Source organism: Heterodontus francisci, unplaced genomic scaffold (genome assembly GCF_036365525.1).
Source record: "Heterodontus francisci isolate sHetFra1 unplaced genomic scaffold, sHetFra1.hap1 HAP1_SCAFFOLD_174, whole genome shotgun sequence".
In the NCBI taxonomy this organism is placed as follows: domain Eukaryota; kingdom Metazoa; phylum Chordata; class Chondrichthyes; order Heterodontiformes; family Heterodontidae; genus Heterodontus; species Heterodontus francisci.
The window spans coordinates 2994304-3002922 of record NW_027141730.1 but is presented as its reverse complement, the minus strand read 5'-3'; the positions used below and the strand labels follow the sequence as shown (position 1 = coordinate 3002922).

Sequence of the window (8619 nt, the reverse complement as noted above, 5' to 3'; positions counted from 1 at the left end):
GAATGGGCCCAGGCTCCTTCCTCAGCCTGAGGGATGATAGTTCATCTCACACGGTGTTGTACAGAGCCCCACACAGAACAGGAAAATCCCAGGCTCCATCCCCGGCCTGTGGTATTTTACTTCATCACACCTGGTATGGTACGGAGCCCCCAGAGCAGGAAAGATCCAGCTTCCATCTCCAGCCTGTGCTGAATTAGCTGATCTGACCTGGTTGGCACTGAACCACAATCAGGGGAGGATGGGCCGAGGCTCCCTGGCCTGTGGTGTGTTAGTTATTCTCATTTGGTGAGGTACTGAGCACTATATAGAGCAGGAAGGGCCTGTGCTCAGTGAGCTGATCTCACCTTGTGCCTTCCTGAGACCCACACACAGAGCAGGACAGGCTTAGGCCTCATCCCCGGCCTGTGCTCAATTAACGGATCTCAGCCAAAAGATTTTGATAAGGTTCCACACAAGAGGCTTCTCTATAAGATTAAAGTCCCTGGTATCAGTGGTAATATATTGATCTGGATTGGGAACTGACTGGCACGACGTCGGCAGAAAGTAGTTACAGATGGATCTGGATCTGTTTGGAGACCAGTTACCAGTGGGGTCCCACAGGGATCGGTGTTGGGTCTGTTGCTCTTTATTATTTTTATTAATGATCTGGATGTAGGTGTAGGGGGCACCATCTGTAAATTTACAGATGATTTGAAGATCTGTGCGAGTGTTCATCTGTAGACGATGCTCGACTGTTTCAGGCTGATCTTCATGTGTTGGGAGATTGGGTTCTTGACTGGTAAATGATGTTTAATTTGGGTAAGTGCAGTGTTATTCATGTGGACAGGGCGAATGCTCAACATTCATACACCCTTCAGGGAAAAACATTAAAGCAGGTGGAGAAAGAAAATAATTTTGAGCAGAGATCTGGATGTTCTAGTGCACAGATCTCTAAAGTTACAGCAGCAATGCTGTGAAGTGATAGTTGGAGCAAATAGAGGGTTGGGCTGCATTCAGGGGATAATTGCATATAAGATGGGGCATATTCTTTCATGGGATGTGAGCGACACTGGCAAGGCCAGAATTTGTTACCCATCCCTAATTGTCCTTGACAAGGTGGCGGTGAGCTGCCTTCTTGAATTGCTGCACTCCATGTGGTGTAGGTACACCCACAGTGTTGTTAGGAAGGGAGATCCAGGATTTTGACCCAACATCAGTGAATGAACAGCGATATTGTTGCAGATCAGATGGTGTGTGACTTGAAGGGGAACTTGCAGATGGTGGTGTTTCCATGCATCTGCAGCCCTTGTCCTTCAAGGTGGTGGAGGTCTTCGGTTTGGAAGGTGTTTTTGAAGGAGCCTTGGTGAGTTGCAGCAGTGCATCTGGTAGATGGTACACACTACTGCCACTGTGCGTCAGTGGTGAAGGGAGTGAATGTTTAAGGTGGTGAATGGGGTGACAATCAAGGCAGCTGCTTTGTCCTGAACAGTGTCGAGTTTCTAGAGTATTGTTGGAGCTGCACTCATCCTGGCTTGTGCCTTGTAGATGGTGGACAAGCTTTGGAGAGTCAAAAATCACAAAATTATTACAGTGCAGGAGGAGGCTATTCGGCCCATTGTGTCTGCATAGAATCATTGAACATAGAAAGTTTACAGCACAGGCAGGCCAAAAATCGGACAACCCAGCGGAATCCCATTGTCCAGCATTTGGACCGTAGCCCTGCAGGTTCAGGTACTTGAGGTGCACATCCAGACTCCTCTTAAATGAGTTGAGGGTTTCTGCCTCAACTACCCTTATAGGCAGTGAGTTTCAGACCCCTCGCACCCTCTGGGTGAAAAAACTGTTCCTCATCTCCCCTCTAATCGTTCAACGAATCACTTTAAATCTATGCCCCTTAGTCATTGACCTCCCTGCTAAGGTAAATAGACCATTCCCATCCACTCTATCCAGACCCCTCACAATTTTATACATTTCAATCAAATCTCCCCTCAAAAAATTGGATTAAGGGCAGAAACAAGCAAGTTGTAGTAAATGGTTTCTTTTCAGACTAGGGGATGGTCGACAGTGGTGTTCCCCGAGGGTCAGTGCTGGGATCACTGCTTTTCTTGCTATGTATAAAATATGTGGATCTTGGAATACGGAACGGAATCTCAAAATTTGCTGACGATACCAAACTTGGAGGTGAGGCAAACAGTGAGGATGATATGAACCGCCTGCAATAGGACATAGATAGGCTAGCAGAATGAGCAGAGAGGTGACGGATGGAATTTAATACTGTTAAGTGTGAGGTGATGCATTTTGACAGAAGGAATAGGGAGAGGCAATGTATCCTGAATGGCACAGTTCTAAAGAGTGTTCAGGGACAGAGGGACCTGGGGATGCATGTGCATTGATCTTTGCAGGTAGCAGGGCATATTGAGAGAGTAGTAGTAAAATATATGGCATCTTGGGCTTTATACAAACATACAAGCATATGAACATATGAATTAGGAGCAGGAGTAGGCCACTCGGCCCTTCAAGCCTGCTCCGCCATTCAATAATTTCATAGCTGAACTGATGACCCACATTTCCAGCTACCCCTGACCACCCCCTTGTTTATCAAGAATCTGTCTACATCTGCCTTAAAAATATTCAAAGACTCTGCTTCCACTGCGTTTTGAGGAAGAGAACTGCAAAGACTCACAACCCTCTAAGAGAAAAAAATTCTCCTCATCTCTGTCTTAAATGGGCGACCTCATATTTTTAAACAGTGACCCCTAATTTTAGATTCTCCCACAAGAGGAAACATCCTTTGTACATCCACCCTGTCAAGACCCTCGGGATCTTATGTGTTTCAATCAAGTTGCCTCTTACTCTTCTAAACTCTTGCGGATACAAGCCAAGCCTGTCCAATTTTTCCTTGTCAGACAGCCCACCATTCCAGGTATTTGTCCAGTAAACCTTCTCTGAACTGCCTCCAATGCATTCACATCCTTCCTTAAATAAGGAGACCAGTTCTGTAGACAGTACTCCAGATGTGCTCTGACCAATGCCCTGTATAGCTGAAGCATAACCTCCCTAGTTTTGTATTCAATTCCCCTCGCGATAAACACGAGCATTCTATTAGCTTTCCTAATTCCGTGCTGTACCTGCATACTAACCTTGTGCGATTCATACACGAGGACACCCAGATCCCTCTGCATCTCAGGGCTCTGCAATCTCTCACCATTTAGATAATATGCTTCTTTTTTATTCTTCCCGCCAAAATGGACAATTTCACACTTTCCCACATTTTACTCCATTTGCCAGGTTGTTGCCCACTCACTTAACCGATCTACATCTCTTTGTAGCCCCATTATAAGAACATAAGAAATAGGAGCAGGAGTAGGCCATTCAGTCCCCAAAGCCTGCCCCACCATTTAATAAGATCAGGGATGATTTGCCCCAGACCTCAACTCCTCTTTCGTGCCAGCTCCTCATAGCCCTCAACTCCCCAATATTTCAAAAATCTATCTACCTCCTCTTGAAATGCTTTCAGTGATTTAGCCTCCACAACTCTCTGGGTAGAGAATTCCAGACATTCACTACCCTCTGAGAGAAGAAATTCCTTTGCATCTCAGTTTTAAATGACTGTCCCCTTATTCTGTAACTATGTCACCTACTTTGAGATTCCCCCACTAGTGGAAACATCTACCCTGTCAAGCCCCCTCAGAATCTTATACATTTCAATAAGATCACGCTTATTCTTCTAAACTTTAATGTATAAAGGCCTAACTTGTTAGCCATTCTTGATAAGTCAACCCCTTTCTCCCAGGAATCAGCCGAGTGAATCTCTTTTGACTGTATCCAATGCCAATATATCCTTTCTTAAATACGGGGACCAAAACTGTACACAGCACTCCAGGTGTGGCCTCACCAACACCCTGTACAGCTTTAACAAGACTTCCCTATTTTTAAACTCCAGCCCCCTAGCAATAAAGGCCAAAATTCCATTTGCCCTCTTAATTACTTGCTGCACCTGCATGCTAACTTTTTGTGTTTCAATCACAAGAACACCCAGATCCCTCTTTTTTGGAGTCTCTGTCTATTTATATAATAGTCTGCATTTTGATTCTTCCTACCAAAGTGTATGACCTCACACTTTCCTACATTAAACTCCATCTGCCAAGTTTTTGCCCACTCACTCAACCTATCTATATCCCCTTGGAGATTCCTTATGTCTTCATGACAACATGCCCTACCTATTTTTGTATCATCAGCAAATTTGGATATATTACACTCTGCCCCCTCCTCCATGTCATTAATATAGATAGTAAATAATTGAACCCCAAGCACTGATCCTTGTGGCACTCCACCAGTCACATCCTGCCAATGAGAAAATGGCCCATTTATGCCTACTCTTTGTTTCAAGGAATTGGTAACTCGTGTGTGCATCATCACTTCAGGAAGTGATGTCATACAGTATGTGACAGAGTAGGAGATGGGATGATCCCCGGTAAGATGTGCCTGTAATACTCTCCGGTAAATTGTATATAGTATTGTCAGTCTTCAATAAAAAAGTCAAATTATGTGTTGGGGTTGATCAGTGTGTGATTGGTAAGTCTGTGTGAAGAACAAGGGTTGGCAACATGTCTGTACATGGACACCAGTGTCCACGTTAAAACAGTTCGGTCCGTGACTGATAATTTCAGGGATGAGAAATTTCCCATTGGCTTCTTCTTCCAGACCAGTCTGACTTTCAATCAAATCGCAGCCGTCAGTTTCACAGCTGACAGGTCCTGAGAGCAGAGACAACGTTTCAGAACCTCGGACAAGTTCGGAGCTTTCCGGCAGTTCTGATTTCATTTAAAAGCCCTCCAGAAAAACCCGAGCTTATCCGAGTTTCGGAAGTGCTGTCTCTGCTCAAAGCACCTGTCAGCTGTGAAACTGACGGCTGCGATTTTTAAAAAAAGACTAACCATAAAGCTGAGAGTTCTCGCTCTCTGCAACTGTCAGAGAGAGGGAGAGAGAGAGAGAGAGGAAAGTAAGAGGGAGAGAGGAGACCGGGGGTGGGTGTCGGCAGAGAGAGAGGGGCAGAGAGAGAAAGGACAACCTGAAAGGTTTACCCCGTATCCTTAGATTATGACCCCTGGTTCTGGACTCACACCCAAATCCCATGAACGAATAAAAAAAGTCACAACTGTGATTGGCTCTTGTAGCGGACTCTGGTTAACAGACAATATTCGGAGCGCCGGCCCCAGACTGTTTAACACTGACTGAGCTGAGAAAATACAACTCACCCCCGAGAATCCGCAGCACAGACTGAGCGGAGGGGAAAACCTATCCTGGGAACTCTACATTCAGGGAACAGTTTGTCCTGTGAATATGCAGAATTGAATATTGTGGAAGAGAGATTGTATTAAAGCGGAGGGCGGGTTAGTCTGAAGCCACTGTGTTTGTGGGTCCGCTCTCATCGCCGGATTTCAGAGTCATTCTTGTGTAAAATCAAATGATTTTCCAGTCAAAGAACCGCCCTGCTCCCTGCTCAGCCCCAAAGTGGGAATTCGGGATTTTTTTTTATTTCAAGATTTCAGTTGAAAAGTAGAGAACATGTCAGCGAGGAGTGAGAGAGGGCGGTCAGTGCAGCAATAAAACCAGGTGAAATGGAAAATGGAGTCCTCAATCCTAGTGAAAGCTTTTCAACAGCAAACATACTGGAGTGAGAGACAGGAAAGATCTAGTCTGGAAGTCTGGAGTGTCTGAATTTCAATGGAATTGGAGAGTTTGTGAGGAGAGAGAAACACAGAGAGACAGCAGGAGCCGGGAGCTGACAGCAGCTTGTCTCCGCCCCGTCCTCTCTCTGCCTTTAAGTTGCTCTGTGCCGCCATCACCGGCTTCATTTCTGACCCAGTTCACATTGACAGAGAGAATTTGTGCAGAGTCCCGTACATGACCGATCGTGCAGCCGCCCAAACGGCTCCTCCAGCCGCCGCCCAAGTCAAGACCCCGAAGAAGAAGGCGGCGGCTCCCCGGAAAAAGCCAGCCGGTCTCCCGTTGGGCGAACAGATCCTCAAGATTGTGCCGGCTTTCAGCGATCGCAAGGGGATGTCCCTGGCCGCCATAAAGAAGGCTCTGGGGAGCAGCGGTGTCGATGTGGAGAAGCTCAGGACCCAGATCAAGCAAAGTATCAAGAGGAATGTGAACAAAGGCTCCCTGGTGCAGAGCAAGGGACAGGGAGCCTCCAGCTCCTTCAAAATCAGCAAGAAGGAAAACCCAGGGAAAAGTGGGAAAGAAGGTGAAGAAACCAGCAGACAAGAAATCTTCAGTGAAAAAACCAGCAGACAAGAAATCTTTAGCGAAGAAACCAGCCGACAAGAAATCTTTAGTGAAGAAACCAGCAGACAAGAAATCTTTATTGAAGAAATCAGCAACCAAGAAATCTTCAGCGAAGAAACCAGCAGACAAGAAATCTTTAGTGAAGAAACCAGCAGCTCAGAAATCTTTCGTGAAGACACCAGTAGACAAGAAATCTTTAGTGAAGAAATCAGCAGCCAAGAAATCTTTAGTGAAGAAACCAGCAGACAAGAAATCCTTCGTTAGAAACCAGCAGACAAGAAATCATTGGTGTAGAAACCAGCAGCCAAGAAAGTGACAACAAAGAAAGTAACAGCCAAGAAAACGAGCAGCAAGGCGGCGGCAACGCCAAATAAGGCGGTGAAGAAAGCAACGCTTCAGAAAAAGTATCCTGCGAAGAAGGTCAAAAAAGGCAAGAGTGCGGCGGGCGGAAAGGCGCTGAAGAAAGTGCAGACATGGAAGAGCAAGGTCAAGCCGAAAGCAGCGAAGGCTCAGAAAGCAGGGTCTGGAAAGAAGTGAAAGAGCGCGGGAAACTTGTAAACATCTGAACACAAAGGCTCTTCTCAGAGCCACCCACATCTCTCAGGAAAGAGCTGATCCCCTGATCAAATGATCCCTGTCCGGGCCCCGCCTGTAGATTCCACATGGAAATGATTTGGAGTAAATCCAGGATCCCTGGTGACTCGCTGACATCCCCTCCACCCAGCCCTTTCCCCACTCTCTGTAATAAAACAGAAGGATGTCCGGCCCTCACACTAACTGGAGATGTGTTCGGTGTAGTCTCAGTTCACAAATTCAGGGGGAGAGTCCTGTAAGGTAGCTCGGTCACTCTGACTGAAACCGCCAGTTCCCCGGGGCTGCTGCCACTGACACTGCGGGGAGAGAATCCCCGACTCTACCCCGCCGCCGGGGGAACAAACAACTTTGTGTCCGGAGAATAGGGAGGGCCGGGGAGAAGGTACATATTAAAGCGCTGCAGTGGACTCAGCTCCTGCGTGTGCACAAGTCTCACTGATTCCGTCCTCTGGGAACAGTGCGGTCTAAACAGATCAGGTTAGGAGAGAAACACACAGCCCGAGAATGGCCTCATTCTTCCTGCATTTACTCTGTTCTGGGAGCAGATTCTCATTGAGAAGTGGCGCTCAGATCACCGGAGAAAAAAAAACACAATTCAAACTGTCCAAATGAAAAACAGAGAATTAACCCGGACACTTCCATTATTAAATTAATTCATCAGCTCCGAACCAGTTCCCGTTAATGTCCCGGGATAATCTCGGGTTTTATCAAATCGAAGGCAGCGGGATTTATTAAATTGTTGATTCTTCACCCTGTCGTTCACTTCTTCACTTAACTGCAGGGGGAGATGTGTGAGCAGAGAAACAGAGCGAAATCCAGAGAGGGAACTGAAAAGACACCTGGACAGATGTGAAACAGGTCAATCCACTGTTCCAATAACTCCATCTCTGATTCCCTCCTGACAGTAACCAGCCCTTTCGCAGAGACTGTGGGTGGCTCTGAAAAGAGCCTTTGGTCTATTTGATGACATTTTGGCCGCTTTACTTTTTCTGGGAGCTCTGAGCGCTGGTTTTCTTGGGCAGCAGCACGGCCTGGATATTAGGCAGCACCCCGCCCTGAGCGATAGTCACCCCTCCCAGCAGCTTGTTGAGCTCCTCGTCGTTGCGGACGGCCAGTTGCAGGTGTCTGGGAATGATGCGGGTCTTCTTGTTGTCCCGGGCCGCGTTGCCGGCCAGCTCGAGGATTTCAGCGGTCAGATACTCGAGCACAGCAGCCAGATAGACCGGGGCTCCGGCACCCACACGCTCAGCATAGGTACCCTTTCTCAGGAGCCTGTGAACACGGCCCACCGGGAACTACAGTCCAGCCTGGGAGGAGCGAGACTTGGCCTTGGCCCGAGCTTTCCCGCTGGTCTTTCCTCTTCCAGACATTTCCTCAATCTCACAAATATTTTCACAAAGAATGGTTAATTTCCTTAGCATTAATAATAGCCAATAGGCGGTCAGGATGGCCGAGCGGTCTAAGGCGCTGCGTTTAATTCGCAGTCTCCATGGGAGGCGTGGGTTCAAATCCCACTTCTGACACATTGTGTTTTGACTGCACTGGAGGCGTTTGGGAGCAGCGGTGAAGAGCAAAGAGAAAGCAGGAAAGAACATGGACAAGCAAAATAACAATGGACCCAAAGATGTTGCATCAAAACATTAGAGTGAGAGGCAACCAAGCAACCAGCAGGGCACAGAAAAGATCAAAAATGTAACCTTTGTATCGGGGTGGAAGATGTTGCCAATATCCTTAATGAATAGTTTACTGTCT

General features: G+C 47.0%; 1 non-coding gene across 1 annotated transcript; it reads left to right on the top strand.

Annotated features, from left to right (window-relative positions):
- The first annotated feature begins 8307 nt into the window (after positions 1 to 8307).
- On the top strand, positions 8308 to 8390 carry trnal-uaa (transfer RNA leucine (anticodon UAA)). The gene has a single exon. It is a non-coding gene; the product is annotated as a tRNA-Leu (tRNA).
- The last annotated feature ends 229 nt before the right edge of the window (positions 8391 to 8619 follow it).